This window comes from Pinus tabuliformis, chromosome 3_2 (assembly GCF_031772625.1).
Source record: "Pinus tabuliformis cultivar Carrire ecotype Pingquan chromosome 3_2, CPIR1, whole genome shotgun sequence".
NCBI lineage: Eukaryota > Viridiplantae > Streptophyta > Pinopsida > Pinales > Pinaceae > Pinus > Pinus tabuliformis.
Window position 1 is genome coordinate 232975331 of NC_142302.1, and position 22974 is coordinate 232998304.

The window sequence follows — 22974 nt, forward strand, 5'->3', positions numbered from 1 at the left end:
CTAAGCACAAGCTCAGCATAGGGGTGAAAATGGACATAGACCAACCTTTTGGGAATGGGGGAGGAGGAATTCATAGGTTGGGAGAGGGAGTTAGGACTTCTCCAAAGATAGGATTGGGCCCACATCTCAAGGGATTATCTCATAGGGATGAGACCAAGAGGTCCAATTAGGAGGATTTGACCTCATCTATGTGAAACCACCTCCATCTCGCCACTCTGGAAGCTTCTAGATTATGAAGCTTCTCATCCTCTTTGGGAAAACTTCCTTTTTGAGATGATCACGAGTATGCAAGAGAATAGAGTGATGCCATCACTAGCCTAGCATGGTGTAATAGGCAATCATCATAGTTTTGACCTTCATAAGGGCAATGACCCTCATTTTAGGGTTTTAAGAGTTATTTTTTCAGGGAAAGCTCCAGATATTTTCCTAGAAAATTTAAAGGAGGGATCTAAGCTGTATACATAATGAGTATACTATATAATGGTCATATATTAGGCACTTCAGGGTATGTCATAGGGAAGTGCAGGAGGCATGACAAAATATTGTGTAACACTACTAATGAAGAAGAAATGAGCTCAAAACTTGCACTACATGTTACCAAAATATGCACTTATGGAAAAACAAGTTAGCTTAATCAGATTAGTTCATTAATAAAACTTAAATCAATAACACACTGAATAAGTAGGATTATTATGAAATTCTTTGTCTCTTGGAGTCAAGCTAAGCTGTGGAATTGTGCACTATGTAGTATTAGCGGACAAGGAGGGAACTTGAAGCTTGATATTGTGAAATGTGCAATCTCAGCTGGTCAAGAGAGAAAAAGGATTATGCAATGTGCAGTCTTAGAGGCCAAGGTTGGGTAGTAAGTGTCTTATTTGTATAATGCACAGCTGGGAAAGCCGATAATTTCATATTGCAAAGTCTCAAAGGCCAAGAGTTGAGCTTGATCCTTGGAGTTGTGAAATGCATGGTTGGGAAGGTAGCAACTACTGAAGCATTGCATAGTTATTCCTGGGACAACAAGAAAAAAATTGATATTTGATGTTCGAGTGGGAAAAAATGTATATCAAAATTAAGTAGATTTATATCAATCAACATCAATGGCTACAAAATATCATGCAAAAGAAAAAACATATATGCACAAAAAGACCCAACAATGGCAATTGTTGGTAGGTGAAAAAGCAAGAAGATGATGCAACACTTATAGAAAATGAATGATGGACTGAAAAAACACTTGTACAAGATTATAATAATAAAAAAACCAGCTACTAGGAAAATAAATGGGCAAAATAACACTGACAGAGACAAAAATGACAAAAGCGATAGAAAAAGCAGCAAAAAGCGACGCATGAGAAACATACCTCAAAAAGTGTTGCAAACTAAATCCAAATCTCCTTGATCTCATGGGGAAGGCTAGATATCTAATTTTTAATTTGAAAATGGGCTCTAGAATCATCTATTATATGGATCTAGCCCCCATAGGGTTAGGTTAGGGTTTAGGATGCAAATGCCTAAAATAAAGGACAAATTAACACTTTCCCTTAGATTGAAAATAAAATCTTTGTACAACTTATCCATAGGTGATTTTGTATTCCTATTTTCTAGGGATATACACTTGATTTATTTGGGGAAATACGAAGTCTCACTGGCATAAGGGATAGCACAATTCCTAAGGACAAGGGATTGCACAATCCATTGACTTGGTGAGAATTGTGTAATTGACATGGTCAATGAATGCCAGTCTCTTAGGGTTTTGTAGTTCTAATATTCAAGGGATTGCAGAGTTGAAATCCTCAAGGGCTTGTGCATTCTCCAGTGGTAGGAGATTGCATAATTCCTAGAGGGAAGACTGGCAGTTGGTGCAATATCAAGGCAGAAGTTTTGTTATGTTTGGAAGTTGGTGAGTGAAGTCATGACAAGCATTGCATGCAAATAAAATTTATATTGAGTAGTAAAAAAAAAGAGGAACACTTGATGACCATGAAAGATAATTTCTTATGAACAGAAGGTAGGCACAAAAATCAAAGCATAGGGAAACTTTTGGAGGGGGATTGTAACAACTACAACACTTGGCACCACACTAGTAGAATCCCAAATATTTGTATGGGTATAACTATATATACCAGGTCTATCTCTTCAAGAAGTATTTTTCATGCCATTCATCACCAAATATTATTTACTTAGCTTGAGTTAAATATATAGTTCCTTCATTCTCTTCATCAAAAACACACTAACAAAAGAAAGTCAAAAATATGTTTTTTCGATTAGGGATGAGGAATATATATATATATATATATATATATATATATATATATATATATATATATATATATATATATATATATATATATATATATAGATAGATAGATGCAAGTGAAAAGGATTATCTTAGTTTTATTTTTTCATCTCTAGTGTTGCTCTGCTTCCAGTAAGCCTAGATAGTACCCCAGGAGAGTTACTACAAGAACACAAAAATTGCTTCATTTTTAGTGAGCGTAAGCAATACCCCAATGAAGTTTCTTACTTCACCTCCCTGAGTAGGAATACTTTCTCTTCTTTCATTGTGTTATCACTGAGAACTGCAGTTGCATGTATATAAGTTAAGTCCAAAATTTCATGAGTAAAAATGAATGTTATATGGTTGTTCTCCTATGTTTACCACTTAGGGGTCATGTTCTTCAATGATATTGTTGAGAATCATTTTCAAAACCACGAGTCATCCTTCATCATGATTGATTAAGATATGTCTTGTCTCGTATGTGTCATTTGTCCTTTTCGCAGTTTCGCAGCACCTTTTCGCAGTTTCGCAGCACCGTTTGATTGGCTGATTCTGTAGCATAGTAATGTTTTAGCCTTTTCGTAGCGCCAGCCATTTCGCAGCACATGTCACTGAATTATAACTATCTGCGCTACGAAATCGCGGATTCGGGATTTTGCAGCGCACATTCTTAAAATGTCATGTCCAGGGATGAGTCATTGTGTCCGGTCGGATTGTTGTCAGTTTATGTACCTTCCAAACAATTACGAGGCATCATTCCACCAATAGGTTCAGAGTCATGCACATTAAGTTCATTTAAATGTCCTTGTCATGCATGGTTGTGTCATGATGTTCTATTATTATTACTTGAAGCGGCCAGCTTATATGTTAAGCTATTTGAATTGTAATGAGCCCGAATTTCTTCTTCAAGAGAGCTGCATTGCAAGCGAGCCCGTGTTCTAAAGTTTCAAGTTGCTTGTTGAGTTGAAGCTGCCGGTGTTACTGTGTGCAAAAGTTTTCAAGGCGTAATGGAGAAGAAAGAGCATCGGTCAGGAAGGTGTCAAAGGGCAGAACCCGAAGGATTAGACTTGACATTGAGGGAGGAAGGTGTTAAAAAGGCCTTCAAAGACGCTGGTTGCTGGAGTTTTTGTGAAAAGCTGAAGGGAGGACACACTCAGGTAACAAAAGAATTTGCATTGAATTTTACAGGCTTGAGTTCCAAAGTATCTATGTTAGAATTCCCAGTATCTCCAGAGGCTATTGCTAGGGTAACTGAGATTCCTAGAGGAGGCCAGGAGTGGTTCAAAAATTTCAAATTTGATATGAGCCCCTGTAAAATATTCTTGAAGGAAGCCTATGTGAATGAAGATTTGACCAAGGCTGTACCTAGAAGTTATGTTAAGGAGAGTTATGCTATGCTTCTTACTTGTATTCAAAAATATTTAACTTGTGAGGGCAGGTATAACAAAGTTTATTCATATCATTTCAAGTTGTTGCTGCATTTCACGGGTAAAGCACCTATAGATCTCCCATTCTACTTGTTTCGAAGCCTCAGTAAGATGTGTGATAAAATTCAATTGAGGAAGGATGATTGTGAGTCATCACTGTTTCATCATGGCCTAGTTAAACTGTTAGTGATGGATGGCTTGCAGAAGATTGGTAGGGATTGGGATTCTTTCATTTATATGGCTGGGTTCCAGAGCAAGACAGGCCTCACCCCACAGCCACTCAGAGAAAGAGAAGAATTGATGGAGGAACCCACTATTGCTGAGCTTAGGAAGGAGGCTAGGGAGAAAAAGAAAGTTAAATCTCAGTTGAACAAACCAGTCAAACCCTTGGTTATTAAAGAGCCACCTCAGCCACCTCAGTCATCATCAAAGGAAAAGGTCAAGCAAAAGAAGGATGTTCATGGATCAGCTGAATCTGAAAAAGCATCAAGAGTTAAAACTAGGGGTCAACTAAGCAAAGAGAAAGGTAAATCAGTGGCTGTGGAAGAAAGTCCAATTTCAAAGGCCAGTCTAAGTGACCTACTTGAGGCTATTGAATTTGAGCAGGGAGAACCAGTGCATATTGAACCCATGCATATTGATTTGACCCAATCTTCTCCTGAGAGTACTAAGAAGTCAAAAGCTTCGAAAAGATTAAGGTTTGATGAGCCTAGTGAGGTGTTTATGTTTAAGCCAAGAAGGCCAGTTACAAGGAAGCAAATTAAAGAAGTTGAGAAAGTGAATAAAGAAGAAGAAGCTGTTAAGGAGAAAGTGCATAAGGCAAAGAAAACTGTAAAGTCACCTAGAACAGAGGTAATTGATGTATTGACAAAAACAGTGGAGGCAGTCAAACATAAAGACAAAAATAAGAAGGTCATCATCACCCAAGGAGGAAATGTGATTGCCATAAAGAGTCAAGTGAAGACAGCCATGAAGGATCAGGTGGGAGCAGCCAAAGAAGAAATTGTCAAAGCCAAAAATGTGATAAAGGAGCGTGCAGTAAGGTATGCCAATTATAAAAGAGCTGTGTTGAAGGGCAGCAAAAACTTAATGGGTCAAACAGATTCTGTGGCTGATGTATATACTTGGACTGTCCCAACCCTCAAACAAGCTAAACTCCTCAGACAAATGAACCTGACCTTGAGGGCTAAAAACAAAGCTTTAAAGAAGGAGGTTTCAAATTTGAAGATGCGGCTAGGTCAGCTAGCTCATTGATTTGAGGAAAAGGTGATATTTTCAATTTTGGTCAATTTTGTTTGAGTTCCCCTATTTTGAAGTCATCTAAGACTTTGGCACCTGTAGAGGAAGTTTGAAAAGTGAAAAGTTCAAGCAAAGGAAGCTTTAGTGCAAATGCATTCTGTTTTAGTAAAAACAGCAGTTTCGTAGCGCGCTACGAAACTGCTGTAGGTGCTGTTTTATAATAAAAACAAGGAGTTTAATGATGAGGTCAGCAAATTTTTGAAGGAAAAGCCTCAAGGACATAATGGAAACCATAAAAGACTCCCCTAGCTATTCAGAGAATGACAGATGTGAATTTTGAAAAGGTGAAATATTTTGTTTCTAGCTCAAGTCTCGTTAAAGACACTTTATGACCGAATTGTTAGGGTTTCTGTTAAAGTTTTCGGAGATTTTTGTTTGTACACTTGTTCAGCTCACAAAGCTTCCAGCTCATTGGAAAGTATGGTGATATGCATTGTTTATGAAGAGTTAGAGAGCAGGGGACATGTCTTTATGTAAATGAAGAATGTTGGGAGATAGGGACCGTGAAAACAGAGCACATCTTTTGGTTAATTAATGAACCATCTGCGCAACAAGAATCCAAAGCCAGCTCGTTCAGTGTATTCTCCTCCAAGATACTTCAACCAAAGCAGATAGAGGACATGTGTCAAGACTCAGAAAAGCATCATGCTACGAGGAGGACAGATTTTGGGTTTTGAGTAAATTAAGATCATTTGTAATTACAGTTCAGCAATCATGTAATTAATGAATTAGTTATACAGTAGATAAGGATAGTTAATAGCAACCTTCGATGCTCCCCTCATGCTGGAGGAGGAAGCTCGAGGTGGTTAAGCATGTAGTCCTATATATGAATCAAACTGGGATGTAATAGAGGTTGGATGTTTTTTGGAAAAAACAGAGTTTATATTGGCTTATGTAAAGACTTGTTACAGTAATATAAGAGACTACTTTTTTCTTCTCAGGATTCATACTTTGTTCAGATGCTCAAGATGTATGTGGCTTTGTCTTATCCTTTATGTTTTACAGCTCTATAGATATACAATCACTCTGAATTCACCTAGTTGCTCAGATTTTCTGTGTATATTTATGAGTTGAGGTTCATTTGAGAAATGTTTTGAGTGTTTAGACTTTACATGCCCTGACTTCCATGAATGAGTAGTTTATAGTTTACTGAAATGGTGTTTGACTCCATGAGCCCAATGGAAGAAATCTTATGTTGTCTATCCAACCAGCATGTTTATTAAGTTTTCATTTCAAGAGTTAGCCCTCTTAGTGTTAATCATGATCAATAGTTTGTTTTGAGAGAGCCCTCTCAGGTTAGGGAGGCTAATCCTTAGCCAAGAGTCTGGTCTGAAATAGTTACATAGAGTCTAACTGATTAGCAGCCATCAGTACATGATTTTGTGATAACACATTGCTTATTTTTTTATTTGTAGAACTGTGCTTCAACACTTATTTATTTCATGGGGTTGAAGAGGGATTCTGACTTATTAAGAGAAAAAGAGATTATCCTTTCAGAGAAGGATATATATATATATAACTCTGAAATACAATCCACTTGCTTAAGTTTCCTCTCCTTCTTACTCTACTCAAATAACTTGACAAGCTAAAACATATCAAATATAAAAATATGATTAAGTAGAAAGCCCTATATACATATTTGAGCATCGTAGATCTAGTAAGGCTTTGTTTGAGAAAGAAAGTATTTTTTCTAAGCATCATAGATGAAAAGATACAAAGCCCATGCAAAGAAATGAATAGATAGAAAGACAAGCATTAATAGTTGTACAATGTCCTCTTTAATTTTTCCATGCCCATTTCAAAACCAAAGCACAATTACATGCAAGGCGTATCAAAAGAAACTAGAAAGAAAGAATGAAACAAACTAGAAGGCAGAAAAGAAAAAAAAATCTTAACTAGACTAACCCTACTCCTAAACTAATAAAGGATAGGCTAGGCTTACGTAAAACAAAATTTCAAATGCAACTAATGGAGCATTACCTTACTTATATCAGTGAGGGAATAAAAAACAATAAATATCATCAGGAAAAACACATAATGAGAAAGATAAAATGAGACATGTTCCAAAATTTGAAGACACAAAACATGACGAGAAGATTACAACAACAAAGTGTGTTCTAAACATTTCTTTGATGCATTGTTGGCATTATGATACATATGTTGTACTTGATGGCAACCCACTCATCTCGGATAATAAATTATAGTGTAGAGAAAAGTTCACGCACTTATATGCAGAGAAAATTTTATTTCATGTAGATAAAAGTTCACGCACTTTTATGCAGAGAAACGTTTATTTCATGTAGAAAAAGTTCACGCACTTTTATGCAGAGAAAAGTTTATTTCATGTAGAGAAAATGTTCACGCACTTTCATGCAAGGAAAAGCGCGTATATGTTGGAGAACTTACCTTTGGTCCATGGTAGTTAGTCCTTGGTATTTGAACCTATGAGGAAAAGCGCGTATATGATGGAGAACTTACCTTTGGTCCATGGTACTTAGTCCTTGGTATTTGAACCTATGAGGAAAAGCACGTATATGCTGGAGAACTTACCTTTGGTCCATGGTAGTTAGTCCTTGGTATTTGAACCTATGGTTTTGGACCATGGTACCTCGTCAAAAGTGTTGATCTCACGCACTTTCATGGTTGGTTCATGGTATTAGTCCGACAATTTTTGATCCTATGGTTTTGGCCCGTGGTATTGCATCCAAAAGTGTTGATCTCACGCACTTTCATGGTTGGTTCATGGTATTAGTCCAACAGTTTTTTGATCCTATGGTTTTGGCCCATGGTATTGTGAAAGGCCTAAGACTATAAAAGAGGAAGGAGATCATTTGGCAAAGTATCTTCTGAATTATCGAATATCTGATAAAGTGCTAGCTCTGGAATATTATGATTGGGTTTTGGTGCAGATCTGGATCTGAATGAAGAAGGAACCTGAGTGTAAGGAGAAGGATAATTTCTATTGATGGGTCAAAATCTTAAGGCTGGAATAGTGGTTATGATCTGGGTATGTCTGATGTAACAACTGCAAAGTTATAAGGAAATATTTGCAGATCTGTATGCGGGTTGGCTTTGGTGAAATCAGAGATTGATGATGCAAGTGTAGTTGATGGGTTTTTGATGTTCTTGGATCCAGTTTGAAAATTTATGAAAAGTGGTCCTTGAAAGAAAAGAAGTAGGGGGTTGTAGCTCCCTTCCAGGAGAGACTAGAAAACAAAAGAGAGAGTTGTAGCTCTCTGCAGGATGTAGCCTGCGTACTGGTAAAGGACTGCACCAGTACAAAATCATTGTAAAAGGAGTTTCTTATTAAAAGAAGATAGAGACATATTGTAGCAGGTGGTTTTCACCCACATTGGGTTTCCACCTTATATCTGGTGTTCTTTTGTGTGACTATTTGCTTTTCTTGTTCCTGCTCATTATTTTATGATTCTGACATACAAAGTAATGATCAATATTTGAAGAATTATTCAAAGTATAAATAAGGAAGATATATTGAAAAGAATTTGATAATACTGATTCACCCCCCCTCTCAGTATTATTTCCAACAATTGGTATCAGAGCTAGGTTCTTCAGAGAAGCTTGATCGCTTGAAGGAATATCATTCATCATGAGCAATTACGAGAGGGAAGCATCAATCAGGCCACCAAATTTTGATGGGACAAACTTCAATTATTGGAAGGTAAGAGTTACTGCCTATCTTCAATCTCTTGGTACAGAAGTTTGGGATATCATAGATACAGGCTACACTTTTCCTTCAACTACTCCTACAGATACGGCCGAAAAGAAGAAATATGAAGCAAATGCTAAAGCAGTCAATACTCTGCTGGGATGCTTATCTCAAATAGAATTTGTGAAGGTTATGCAATATAAATCTGCAAAAGAAATATGGGACAAGATTGTCTTGAGCTACGAAGGAGATGAACAGGTAAAGCGTGCTAAACTTCAAACCCTCAGGATTCAGTAGGAGAATCTCAGAATGTATAATGATGAAAGTGTGGCTAACTATTTCCTTTGGGTAGATGAGATTGTAAATTGCATGAAAAAATTGGGTGAAGAAATAAAAGAGGCTATTGTGGTTGAAAAAGTTCTAAGATCATTGTCCCCCAAGTTTGAATCTAAAGTGTCTGCAATAGAAGAAAAAAAAAATCTATGAATTCTTACTATGTCTCAGCTACACGGAATTCTAACTGCTTATGAAATGAGAAAGGGAGGTCCATCAGACAGAAGAGAAGCTGCTTTCAAGGCTTCAGGCAAAGGAGACTATTATGAAGCAAGTCACGTGCCAGAAGAAGAGGAAGAAGAATAAAATTTTGTCAGAAATCTTCAAAGGGGAACTGGAAGGTTCAGAGGTAAGTTACCTTTTAAATGCTTTGTTTGTGGAAGAGTAGGTCATTATGCTGCAAAATGTCCTCATAAGGATAAAGGAAAGGAACCTGCTAGATGGAACAAGAAACATATTGCAAATAAGAAAAGCTACTACACTCATGAAGATAGTGATGGTCTATCAAATAGTGACGAAGATGAACGAGGTAATGACTATAAACTCTTAATGGCATTTGAAGATGATGATTTCATGGATTCTATAGATGTGGATAGCTTTTGTGAAGAAATTTCTAGACTCAAGACATGTATAGAAGAAAAGAATAGGATCATTGATACTCTACAACTTCAAATTGATGAAAAAGAAAAATATCTTGAAAAGTTAGAAGGTGAAATTGTTGGTCTTAGAAAAGAGATTGAGAAAACAAAGGCTATTAATCTTAAGTTTGTCAAAGGATCTGAAACTCTGGATGAGATCATCAATGTACAACATTCTCCTCTAAACAAGACAGGTCTGGGCTTTAATGGAGAAACTTCTCAAGCATCCACCTCAAAGAGTTATCTTGATGCAGCAAGAAGGAATGAGCAAAAGCACAATGGAGATCACCGAGTAAAGCAGGGACCAATTACAAACAAAGACTATCATGCAAATCAGGGGCAATCCGTCTTAAGGATGAACAAAAGCTACAACCAGCCACAGGTAAAATCCTCTCAATTTGCTTCAAGAATGAATGAAAATAGAAATTACAATCATTTGGCCGGAAGATTTGATAACCGCAGAAATTTCTTCAATGGACAATGCTTTTCTTGCCATAACTTTGGTCACAAAGCAGCTCAATGTGTTGCATATAAAACGATCATGACTAGAGAAGCTCAAAAACAAAGAAGTATGATCGGGATTACAAAAAGGACCTATAACAACTTTTCGGTTCTTGAAAATGAAGTTGAATGTTCTATTTGCAATAACTTTGGTCATGAAGATTCTGAATGCAGGAGCAGGTTTCAACAGACAAAGGAACAAGCCTCAAGCACCAAAACATGGAGAATAAAGGAACCACAAACAGAAAGATGTGGGATAACATTTTATGTAGAGGGACAGGAAAATCTATGGTACATTGACAGTGGATGTTCGAAGCATATGACAGGTGATAAAGAAAAACTTGAATCATATTCTGCTCTAGAAAAAGGAAAGAAAGTTTCTTTTGGAAATGATACTCCTGCAACTATAAAAGGAAAAGGCACTACTCAGTTAAAAGGAAAGGTCAAAGCTGGAAATGTTTTGTATGTTGATGGATTGAAACATAATCTTCTAAGTGTCAGCCAAATGTGTGATCAAAGAACCGAGGTGATATTCAGATCAAATGGATGTCTTGTTCATGATCTTGATACAGGTAAAACAGTGATCAAAGGTAAAAGAATTCCAAATAATCTATACATATTTGAAGAAGGACAACAACAATGCTATCTGAGCAAGGATGATGAGCACTGGTTATGGCACCGGAGGTTGGGGCATCTAAGCTTTTCACAAATAATGAAAGCATGCAAATATCAGGCAGTTTGTGGTCTTCCAGATATCAAAGTTCCAGACAACACCATATGCAAATCATGTCAGTTTGGAAAGCAAACCAGAACTACCTTTCCGGAGAAGGAAGGATCAACTAGCATGCCTCTTGAGCTAGTACATACAGATACATGTGGTCCATTCAAGAAAAGGACACCTCGAGGAGAAGAATACTTGATATTATTCATTGACGATTTCTCCAGGTTTTTCTGGTTAGGACTTATGAAGCACAAAGATGAAGCATTCGAAAAATTCAAATCCTTTAAAGCCTTGGTTGAAAATGAATCAGGATACAAAATTAAGTGCCTTAGATCTGACAGAGGTGGGGAGTTTACCTCAAATTAACTTTTCGATTTCTGTGAAGAACATGGGATAAGAAGAGAATTATCTACAGCTAGAACTCCTCACCAAAATGGAGTAGTGGAAAGAATGAACAGAACTGTCCAAAAAATGGCTCGTGCTATGCTTGATGAGTCTAGAACTCCCGCAACTTTCTGGCGTGAAGCAGCACATGCTGCGGTTATTATTCTCAACAAAACAAATGTCCGAGTGAATAGCACTCAAACCCCTCATGAGCTCTGGTATGGTGAGACTCCTTCAGTAAAGCACTTCAAAATCTTTGGGAGAAAATGCTATATTAAAAATACTGATGAGCAACTTGGCAAACTTGAACCTAGAGCAGATGAAGGCATTCTTCTTGGTTATTCTCCACACAGCAAAGCATACAAGTGATACAACAAAAGACTTGGAAGAATTGTTGATAGCATTGATATAGTGGTTGATGAGAAGGGATACATTCCTAGGCAAGTAAATCATGAAGATATCGAAGAAGATGAAGGCCATCCTCAAAGACAGAATGATGAAGAAGAAGAACCTCAAGAAGAACCAGAGGAGCAGATAAGGATAGAAGAGAAGACTCCATCCAAATATGTTCAGAAGAATCATCCAGAATCTCAGATTTTGGGACAGAAAGAAGCAGGTGTACAAACAAGAAGAACAATTGCAGAAGCTTCAAGCTATTTGGCATTACTCTCTTCCACTGAACCAAAAAATGTGAAAGAGGCATGCAAAGATGAATGTTGGGTCAAAGCAATGGATGAAGAACTTGAGCAGATCAAAAAGAACAACACTTGGGAGCTGGTTCCTAGACCAAAGGATAAGAACATTATAGGGACAAAATGGGTCTTCAAAAATAAATTGAATGAAAATGGAGAAGTAATTAGAAACAAGGCCAGACTTGTTTGTAAAGGGTATGCACAGCAAGAAGGAATAGATTTTGAAGAAACCTTTGCTCTTGTTGCAAGACTTGAGGCCATCCGAATGTTCCTTGCTCTCTCAAGCTTTCAAAACTTCAAAGTATTTCAAATGGGCGTGAAATCAGCCTTTCTGAATGGAGACTTGGAAGAAGAAGTATACATTGAGCAGCCAGATGGTTTCATTCTTAGAAATGATCCAAATCTTGTATGTAGATTGAAAAAGGATCTCTATGGTCTCAAACAAGCTCCAAGGGCTTGGTACTATCATTTGGACAAATATATTCATCAACAAGGTTTTTCAAAAGGATCAGCAGACAACAATCTTTATATAAAAGTTGAAAATGACAAATTGCTGATACTTGTTGTGTATGTAGATGACATTATCTTTGGCAGCAATGAAGAAGCTATGAGTCAAAGCTTTGCCTTGGTGATGCAGAAAGAATTCGAAATGTCCTTGCTGGGAGAACTGACATATTTTCTTGGTTTGCAAATCCAACAAAAAGAAGGAGGGATCTTTTTGTCTCAAACCAATTATCTCAAGCAGATTTTGAAGAAATATGGCATGGAAGATGCAAAACCAATATGTACACCCATGGTCACAGGATGTAGCCTCAGTGCAAATGATGAATCAGCAGCAGTGCATCAACCAACCTACAGATCTATGATTGGAAGTCTACTTTATTTGACAGGTACCCGACCAGACATCATGCATGCAGTGGGAATAGTTGGAAGATTTCAAGCAAATCCGAAGGAAACTCATCTTTAGGCAGTGAAGAGAATCTTTAAATATCTTCAAGGGACTCAAAATTATTGCTTATGGTATCCTAGAGATACAGATCTCACACTTCATGCTTATACAGATGCAGATTGGGCAGGAAGCGTGGATGAAAGGAAGAGCACAAGTGGTGGTGCGTTCTTTATGGGCTCCAGATTGGTATCTTGGTTCAGCAAGAAACAAAGTTAGATTGCCTTGTCTACAGCTGAAGCAGAATATGTTGCTGCTACATCTTGCTGCACTCAACTCCTTTGGATGATACAGACCTTGCAGGACTTTCAAATCACTTGTACACCACCTATCCCCATCTTATGTGATAACACAAGTGCAATCAGTATTTCAAAGAACCCAGTCATGCATTCAAAGACCAAGCACATACCGATCAAGTATCATTTTCTCCGGGAACAAGTACTTGAACAAAAGGTCAAGTTGGAGTATGTTCCTTCTAAGGAACAAGTTGCTGATATACTCACTAAACCTTTGCCCAGGGAGACCTTTGAATACCTCAGGCAAAAGCTGGGGTTGTTGATGCATCATCTTGTTGTTGAATCTCTTCTGATTGTTGGTTGTAAGCAAGGTTCATTTGAAGTATATGCGTACATGTGCTGGGTTGCGGATTGGTCAAAGATTGAATGGCACAGGTTCAAGGGGAGCATATCATGCATTGTTGGTATTATGGAGGAAGTACAGAAGGAGATCATGGATGTTGGTCTGAATATTGCTGCAATACGTCTCTATCTCTTTCATGGTCATGGATTATGGTTCTTCTTTGCAGATTTGGTTTATAGTCAGGGGGAGCATGTTCTTAGGGGGAGCATAACCCTTTGCCCTTGATGTCAAAGGGGGAGAGTGATTGGTTGTTGTTGCCATCAAGTCCAAAGGGGGAGATTGTTGGCATTATGATACATATGTTGTACTTGATGGCAACCCACTCATCTCAGATAATAAATTATAGTGTAGAGAAAAGTTCATGCACTTATATGCAGAGAAAAGTTTATTTCATGTAGAGAAAAGTTCACACACTTTTATGCAGAGAAAAGTTTATTTCATGTAGAAAAAGTTCATGCATTTTTATGCAGAGAAAAGTTTATTTCATGTAGAGAAAAAGTTCATGCACTTTCATGCAAGGAAAAGCGCGTATATGTTGGAGAACTTACCTTTGGTCCATGGTAGTTAGTCCTTGGTATTTGAACCTATGAGGAAAAGCGCGTATATGATGGAGAACTTACCATTGGTCCATGGTACTTAGTCCTTGGTATTTGAACCTATGAGGAAAAGCGCGTATATGTTGGAGAACTTACCTTTGGTCCATGGTAGTTAGTCCTTGGTATTTTAACCTATAGTTTTGGACCATGGTACCTCGTCAAAAGTGTTGATCTCACGCACTTTCATGGTTGGTTCATGGTATTAGTCCGACAGTTTTTTATCCTATGGTTTTGGCCCATGGTATTGCATCCAAAAGTGTTGATCTCACGCACTTTCATGGTTGGTTCATGGTATTAGTCCAACAGTTTTTTGATCCTATGGTTTTGGCCCGTGGTATTGTGAAAGGCCTAAGACTATAAAAGAGGAAGGAGATCATTTGGCAAAGCATCTTCTGAATTATCGAATATCTGATAAAGTGCTAGATCTGGAATATTGTGATTGGGTTTTGGTGCAGATCTGGATCTGAATGAAGAAGGAACCTGAGCGTAAGGAGAAGGATAAGTTCTATTGATGGGTCAAAATATTAAGGCTGGAATAGTGTTATAAGGAAATATTTGCAGATCTGTATGCGGGTTGGCTTTGGTGAAATCAGAGATTGATGATGCAAGTGTAGTTGATGGGTTTTTGATGTTCTTGGATCCAGTTTGAAAATTTATGAAAAGTGGTCCTTGAAAGAAAAGAAGTAGGGGGTTGTAGCTCCCTTCCAGGAGAGATTGGAAAACAAAAGAGAGAGTTGTAGCTCTCTGCAGGTTGTAGCCTGCGTACTGGTAAAGGACTGCACCAGTACAAAATCATTGTAAAAGGAGTTTCTTATTAAAAGAAGATAGAGACATATTGCAGCAAGTGGTTTTCACCCACATTGGGTTTCCACCTTATATCTGGTGTTCTTTTGTGTGACTATTTTCTTTTCTTGTTCCTGCTCATTATTTTATGATTCTGACATACAAAGTAATGATCAATATTTGAAGAATTATTCAAAGTATAAATAAGGAAGATATATTGAAAAGAATTTGATAATACTGACTCACCCCCCCTCTCAGTATTATTTCCAACAATCACAATGTTTACACACATCATGATAGACTCTCATATCAAAGCATCAATTCCAACTTTCAATCTTGGAAAAAATAAAGAATATGAGAACTTGTGGTTATCATAGGGGCTTTCCAATTATGATTCCTCCAACCATTTGACAATGGGATCATGGTAAACATGTGAAGTATATTGAGACTGAAAGACAATTTAATTTCCAACATTTGCGATCAACTCATGAGGTTCCTTCTAAGGAAGAATCTCAACTTGATCATGTTTGGAATAATTGTCAATATTGTGAGATCCTGACACAACCATCTGTGTGGGTTGAAGTTGTTAGACTCCGTCTTGTATGTCAAATGTGAGATTGATTCTTCTTCAAAACCCTGTTTTGAAGAAGAAATCATTAAATGTGTTTTTAGAATGTGTATCAAATTCTCTAGCTCTTCAAAAGGCAGCAGTTTCCTCAGCTCCTATCTCTGCAAAAGCACAAACAGAAAAGAAAACAAAACGTCATCAGCAATCAGCTTGTCAGTCTTCCATCAAAGTCAAATTCATCAAAATTTATCAACCGCTAAAGGAAAAATCCGTCAAAACAGTTGGCAGTCACCTACTCTACTCTTCCATTGAAGGAAATTTGCCAACATGCGCATGGCCTCTGATATTTATTATTAGTAGGACAAAGAAAATATCGAAGGAAGCATTGCAGCATACAGACAAGAGGATTGGTCTCATGAATGAAATTCTGGCTGCAATGGACATGGTCAAATGCTATGCATGGGAAAATAGTTTTCGGTGAAGGGTCCAGACTATTAGGAATGATGACCTCAGCTGGTTGAGGAAGGCTCAACTATTGGGATCGTGCAACAACTTCATTCTGAGTAGTATTCAAATCATTGTTATTGTGCTTTCTTTTTGGCTGTATACTTTGCTTGGTGGTGAATTGACACCCGCAAAAGCCTTTTCATCTACTTCCTTCTTTGCAGTATTGAGAGGTCCACTCTATATGTTCACAATCTTGATAAATAAGGTTGTTAATGCTAAGGTATCTTTGAAAAGACTAGAGGACCTGTTTTTGGCAAAAGAAAGAATATTGCAACCAAACCCACCCATTCAGTCAGGCCTACCTGTTATATCGATTAAAAATGGAGCTTTTTCCTGGGACACAAAGGCAGAAAGAATTACACTATCCAACATTCATCTCGATATCCTGGTTGGGAGTCTTGTTGCTGTTGTTGGTAATACAGGCCAGGGTAAAACTTCTTTGATCTCAGCAATACTTGGAGAGATATCTGCAGTTGCAGACACGGAGGTAGTTGTCAGGGGAAGTGTTGCCTATCTTCCACAAGTCTCATGGATCTTCAATGCAACAGTTCATGACAACATCTTGTTTGGGTCTCCTTATGATCCACTACGTTATGAAAAAGCAATCCATATCAGCACATTGGAACATGATCTTCAGTTATTGCCAAGTGGTGATCTCACGGAAATTGGTGAGAGAGGAGTGAACATTAGTGGTGGCCAAAATTAAAGAGTTTCTATTGCCAGAACCATATATGCTAACGCAGAAGTTTATATATTTGATGATCCTCTAAGTGCACGCGCTGCCCATATTGGCCATCAGGTATTTGAGAAATGCCTCAAGGATGAACGCAGGGGGAAAACATAAGTTTTGGTTAGAACACATGAAGAGCTCATCATCCGTGGGCCATTATTTCAGAAATTAATGGAAAATGCTGGAAAAATGGAAGATGATATAGAAGAAAGCATTCCTAATGGGCATCGTGAATCAACGTCGGCTACTGTTGAGGTTAATGGTGGGCAAATCAAGAGTGATCAAAATCCTTCATTCAAGAAAACAAGCAACAAGACTAAGGAGGGAAAATCAGTTCTCATAAAGCAAGAAGAGCGTGAGACAGGAGTTGTATTGTTACCTCCGCCTTACTGTGTGTTGGCCAAGAAACTACATCATACATGTGTTATTGTTTTCATTTCCATTTGTTTGACTGGCATGCCCTCCACTCCAACTTATCCAAGTCTTTGCGGGATTTAAGTTAATGAGTTTTGTCATCCGTGTCGATAGTTGAATTTTGCACGAACATATGTTTATCCGAGGTCTATGGTTTTGTAAAGACTGTAATCGAGCTTCTCAATTTTTTTTAAAGCTCAAAGTTTGGCATTGAAGTATACATAGTAAGCTTAATGTGTTTCACATGATAATTGAGTTTTTGATTTTTATCTGTAGTTTCCGCTGGGCCATGGAGTTCGAATCTTTGAAAATATCGAAGTTAATGGGATCTGTGGTTTTATTATATAGAAGAAACTAAAGGCTCAGCATTGCATGATACCAATGTCTAAAAGCAAGGATATGTATATAGAATCGCTGTTGCTCCTACAGTTTTTCTAACATAACGTTGACAGAGTCATTTTGGCTGGTTTTATGCTGCTAAGCAGTTGCATGACACTATGCTCAGTTCAATCTTGAGGGCTCCAATGTCATTCTTCCAGACCAATCCAATTGGACAAATTATCAACAGATTTGCAAAAGATTTGAGGTATATAGATAGACTTGTGCTACCAGAGTACGTCACGGGAGGTTAAACGCTTGAATTCCATCACGCAGTCACCAGTTTATGCACAGTTTGGGGAAGTATTAAATGGTTTAGCTGCAATTCGTGCATACCAAGCACATGACCGCATGGCAATGATCAATGGGAAAGACAAAAAGCTGGCCCTTTTGGAGTCTCACTCTTTTATTCTGCTACATCAGTGTCATCTAGTTCCAAGTCCGAAATCTGGACTCTGAAATTTGTTGACTTTCACAGAGAAATGCAGCGTGATGTTTGGCATACTTTTATTAAAGAAATAATTTTTGTTTATGCATTCATTAGAGAGTATGGCCCAGCGGACAATGATCCCTCAGTGACTATATGTGAATGAAATGAATAGTAGGAGCAGTAAAGCAGTAACTAGTGCTGTGCATGGCATTGCAAGACTCCAGTCTCTCCACTCCATCAGGATTTTGTTCCATGATTTCCGCCAGCGATTGTTGGGATCCTTTAGAGATTTTGTGGGATTGCGGGCAATGTGGCTCTTAGAAGGCGGATTGTGAGCTAGTGTTGATGCGTTGGAGGTGTTGAAGTTCGATGAGTGGCTCTGCCTATTGGGTCGTTCCTGCAAATAAATTTAAATTAAACATTGAATGCAACCATGCTCAGTACAGTTGTCACCATGAGCTGAAAGGACAGGATTTTAGTTTAAAGTTGTTTTATTAAAATGACAAATGTAACACAACCAAAGAATGAGATTCGATTTAAGACTTCAATCCTGATCCTGTGGAGATCTGCGCTCCAGTTCTTAGTCTTTTTGGGTTAGTCATTAGAGAATTTCAAGGAGAAGGTCGTTCTCTTTTCTAATTTTTGTAATGTCAGTTGAAACAACACCCCTATTTTGGGTCGATCTGTTTCCTACAGATAGTATTATTTTTATTGTAAACTCTTAGTGTAAAAATCAGAGAGAGAGGAGGAGAGTTCTGAGTGCTAAGAGCTGCTGGAGAATAGAGAGCTTACCATGTACAGTTTTTGGCAGAGAGTTTAATGAAAATACAGCTCTGACTTCTGAGATTCTTGTGGTATGATAATTTAGCATAAGTTTTCCCTTTGTTTCATATGTGATCTGTTATGTTTCATTTCACTACATGATCGTTTCTAATTGAACAAATGAAGTGTTAAAGTAAGAATTCATGCTTGCCATGCTCTGCTTTTAAGTTTGTTCAATTTAATGTTTTCCTCTGTTTGACAAGGATTCATCTCCTATGCCCTTGTCAGCTCCTCACCTGTCTTTCCATTCCATTTAATCTCAATTTAATGCTAAATTTCTTGCCTACCTTGCCTCAGTCGATAATCTGTGTTTTTTATTATATTTCTCTGTTCAAGCTGTGTCTTGCCCCATGCAGCCCAAAAAAATACCATCATTTATTAAAAATCCCTTTCTATTAGTTTACTAGCCTAAAATCAGTGTTAACATATTGGTCATCTCATCCATTGAAGATTTTACCGAGATAGACCGGAGAGAGCCTTCTCCTGCCCCGTAGGGCTATCTACGAGGCTAAATGGTTTGATGTTGCCTTGAGGTTTACCTTTCTCAGCCTGAGGTGAAATTTCAAGCGCTAACATACTGGCGACCATATTGGGGAGAACAACTGATCGTTTGCTCATTGACGTGTTATTTCATAAGTCTTAGACGGAGCCTGAAGATACGCCAGGTAGCCTTCGAAAACACTCTAGTTTTACATCAGCGTTAATAGATAAACGCTGCTTCAGTCAATCTCCGTGAGCTTGTGAACATAGCGCTTCATTGACACTTTATCCCAGTATTATAATTGTTAACTCTGAGCCGTTGATGATAGGTTGAGAGTTTTCATAGGCTGAATGGTTTTTCTTTCCTAGTCTTTTTGAGAAAACAAGCTGGCTACAGATCCTAGACCCATTTTCAGATCTCATTCATGCCCAGCTATTTTTAATTATCTTGAAGATTTAGATTCTGACGAAAGTTTTGAGTTGTCTCTGTTTAAAGCCAAGTCTGAAAGTGCGCTCGATTCTCTAGTCCTTGACCTTGATTTTGCAGCTGCTATTGAATTTGAGAGACATAACAAATTGGTTGAAAATTTCATCTTGAGACATCTTCAGTCACGTGTTCAAGCTACCACCCTTGCTGATTTTGTTGAGAATATCTCTGATCATATTGGATCCACTATCACGGCTCACGAAGAATCTTATCCTCCTTATGTTTCAGTTTCGCCTATAATCACATATCCCGAATCCACAGTCGGTTCTCCTCCTACACCCCATACTCCTCCTACTTCTCCTACCCCTCCGACTCCCCCAACTCCACAAACTACACCTCCGCTTATTATAGTCCCTGCTATCACAGCTCCTCCTCTTCATACTCATCCTACTTCTCCTCCTAGAGCAATGGCTGCTCGGTTCGCCCCACTTGTTTTGCCTGCAAATCTTCATGATATGCCAGCTGATTATCAAAGTAAAATTCCTATGTTTGATGGCTCTCCACAAAGTATTACCGCTCAGCAACATATCGACAAAATGACCACCTTCTTCGATCTATATGCGTTAGATGAAGAAGATGTTACCATGCGGTTGTTCGTGCAAACATTTGCAGGAGAAGTTAGAAAATGGTTCAGAGGATTGACAGCTAACAGCATTGCCACTTTGGAAGCACTTCAGAATCAATTTTTAGATCGATGGGAAATCAGAAAAGATCCGCTTCAGATTAATGCCGAATACAACAACCTCAAGCATAATCCGGGTGAGTCAGTTCAAGATTACATAATCAGATTCAATATAGTTTACAATGTTATTCCCGATGACTCGAGACCGTCAAGAAAATCAGCACTTCTTAAGTTCTCGGATGGTTTTGATCCGGAGATGGCTTACTCATTGAGAGATAGAGATCCTCCTACCTTGGAGGATATGCAGAAGATTGCTTTCAGCATTGAGGCAAATTTGAATGACAAAAGAGCAAGGATGAAGGCAGAAAAGCGAGTCACAATCAAAGAGGAAGCATCCACTTCAAATCAGCTACTTCGTGATGTTGAACAGATAAAGAGGGCACTTGAAAAGGTTACTATTGATAAGCCGGAGCCTCAGATTCGTAATCCCAATTTCAGAGGTCAACAGCAGCAACAATATAGGATCAAGCATCGTGAAACAAAGGCACAAGAGGCAACAATTCAGTAGCAAATGAAACCTCCTTTCCAGCAGAATTTTGTTAGCCAAGAATCAGAGGATGAAGGTGATAATGTTGGAGAGGAAAATCACTTCTTCACGCCTGATGATATGCCCACTTATATTACAGAAGAAGATGAGTTGGTGAGTAAGTCCATCATTCCCTAAGATGAGCATTATATTTTGTCAAATGATGCAATACTTGAAGAAGAATCCGAGGAGTATCAAAGAGGATATTTGCATGCTTTATCATCCCAGCAAGGCCAACAAAGACAGTTGAGAAACAGATCTATTCCCATAAATCCCATTCAGAAAAGGAAAGATAATTCAGCAAAGAATGATTTGGCTTCCTCATACGCAAAAGGAAAAGACATAGTCGGTCCTTCAACAAGTCAATCATCACCAGCAACTAAGATAGATCAGCCATCAAATCCACCAAGGGATAGAGTTGACAAAAGAGACACTCCGGCTAAAGAAGGTGAGAAGGTTTCAGTTTTCAGTTTGGAGAATGAGATTGCAAAGTTGAAAGTGCCCATTCCTTTGACAGAAATCATGAAGAATAGCACCTACCGAGGCTAGCTCTCCAAGATGTTGAATTTTGATCCAATGCTAGACACGGTGAATGTACAATATGATCAACTGGAGTTGATTTTTGGGCCAGCTTTAAATGGTGAGTCTCCTGAAAGTGATGTTCCCCCATTCTATATCAGTTTGCGATTACATGAGTATGTGCTGCACAATGCCATGTTTGACTCGGGAGCTTCGCACAATTTGATGCCAAAAACGATCATGGAGAAACTAGGACTTGACATCACAAGGAACTATCATGATTTGTATTCATTTGATTCCAGCCGGGTAAGATGTATTGGTTTGATCAAAGACTTGGTGGTGAGTCTAGATCAAATTCCCGCGAAGAATGTCTTGATGGATGTGGTGGTGGCGGATATTCCTCCGTGGTTTGGCATGTTGCTGTCGAGATCATGGGGAGCCAAGCTCAAAGGTACACTTCAGCTTGATTTTTCTTATGCCACAATTCCAGTTTTCGGTCAAATGAGGAAGTTATATCGGGAGCAAAAGATGAAATACATGATCACTAGTAAGGAAAAGCCCGTCAATCATCCTGTAAATTATGTACAAATAGATTTAGAATCTTTTGTTTTGTTTGTAGACAATTTCAATGAGGTAGATAGTCAGTTAGTTCAAGTAGAAGATATACCAAACATTTCAGAAAATTTCAGAGAAGTTTTGACAAAGGAAAATGAAGAAAGGTCTGTTGTCATAAGGCCAATTGCTGAAACAAATGGACAGCAAACAGAGAATGCATCAACATCAGATTTTCAGCCCTTAGAAGAGGATGAGGATGGTCTTTGGACCATGGATTTTGATGGCGCAGTGGGCAGCGATGGTGCTGGTATAGGTGTGTGGATTCGAAGCCCATTTTCAGTCCAAAACCAAGTTCCAAGCAAGGTACGGGTATGTTCTTATAAATTGGCATTTGATTGTTCAAATAATGAGGTGGAATATGAAGCTCTTATTGCTGGTCTGAAAATCCTTCGGAAGTTGAAGGCAAAGAAGATAGCGGTATATGGCGACTCCGAGTTGGTTATCAAGCAAGTGAAAGGTGAATTTCAGGCCAAACATCCCCGTATGCGAGCATATCGGAATGTTGTCCTAGATATCTTAAAGCGGTTTTCAGAACATACTTTGACATGTGTGCCTCAGATTCAAAATGGTGTTGCGGATGCATTGGCAAAGGCAGCAAGTAATCTGAAAATACCCATGAATTCCAACAATAAGTTTGAGATATATGTGAAGCATCGTCCTACAGTTCCAGATAATCAAAGGTGTTGGAAAGTTTTCCAAGATGACGAAGAAATCAAAGATTTTCTGCAAATTGAGGGTAAATTCGAAGACATTTCAATAGACACGGAAGCTGAAGGAGTAAATCATATGGATGTTTTGCAGCTCAAGGACAATTACATTCCTAAAGGATTAATTCCTTTAGAAGAATTGTTCGATCAAGATGATGTGGCCCGCAAGCCAACTTTGAGGCCAACGGACGAAGGTGTTGAAGAT

At 38.2% G+C, this 22974-nt stretch overlaps 1 pseudogene; it reads left to right on the forward strand.

Moving 5' to 3' along the window:
• Positions 1-4674: 4674 nt before the first annotated feature.
• LOC149180563 (ABC transporter C family member 2 pseudogene) lies at positions 4675-17207 on the forward strand (annotated as a pseudogene).
• The last annotated feature ends 5767 nt before the right edge of the window (positions 17208-22974 follow it).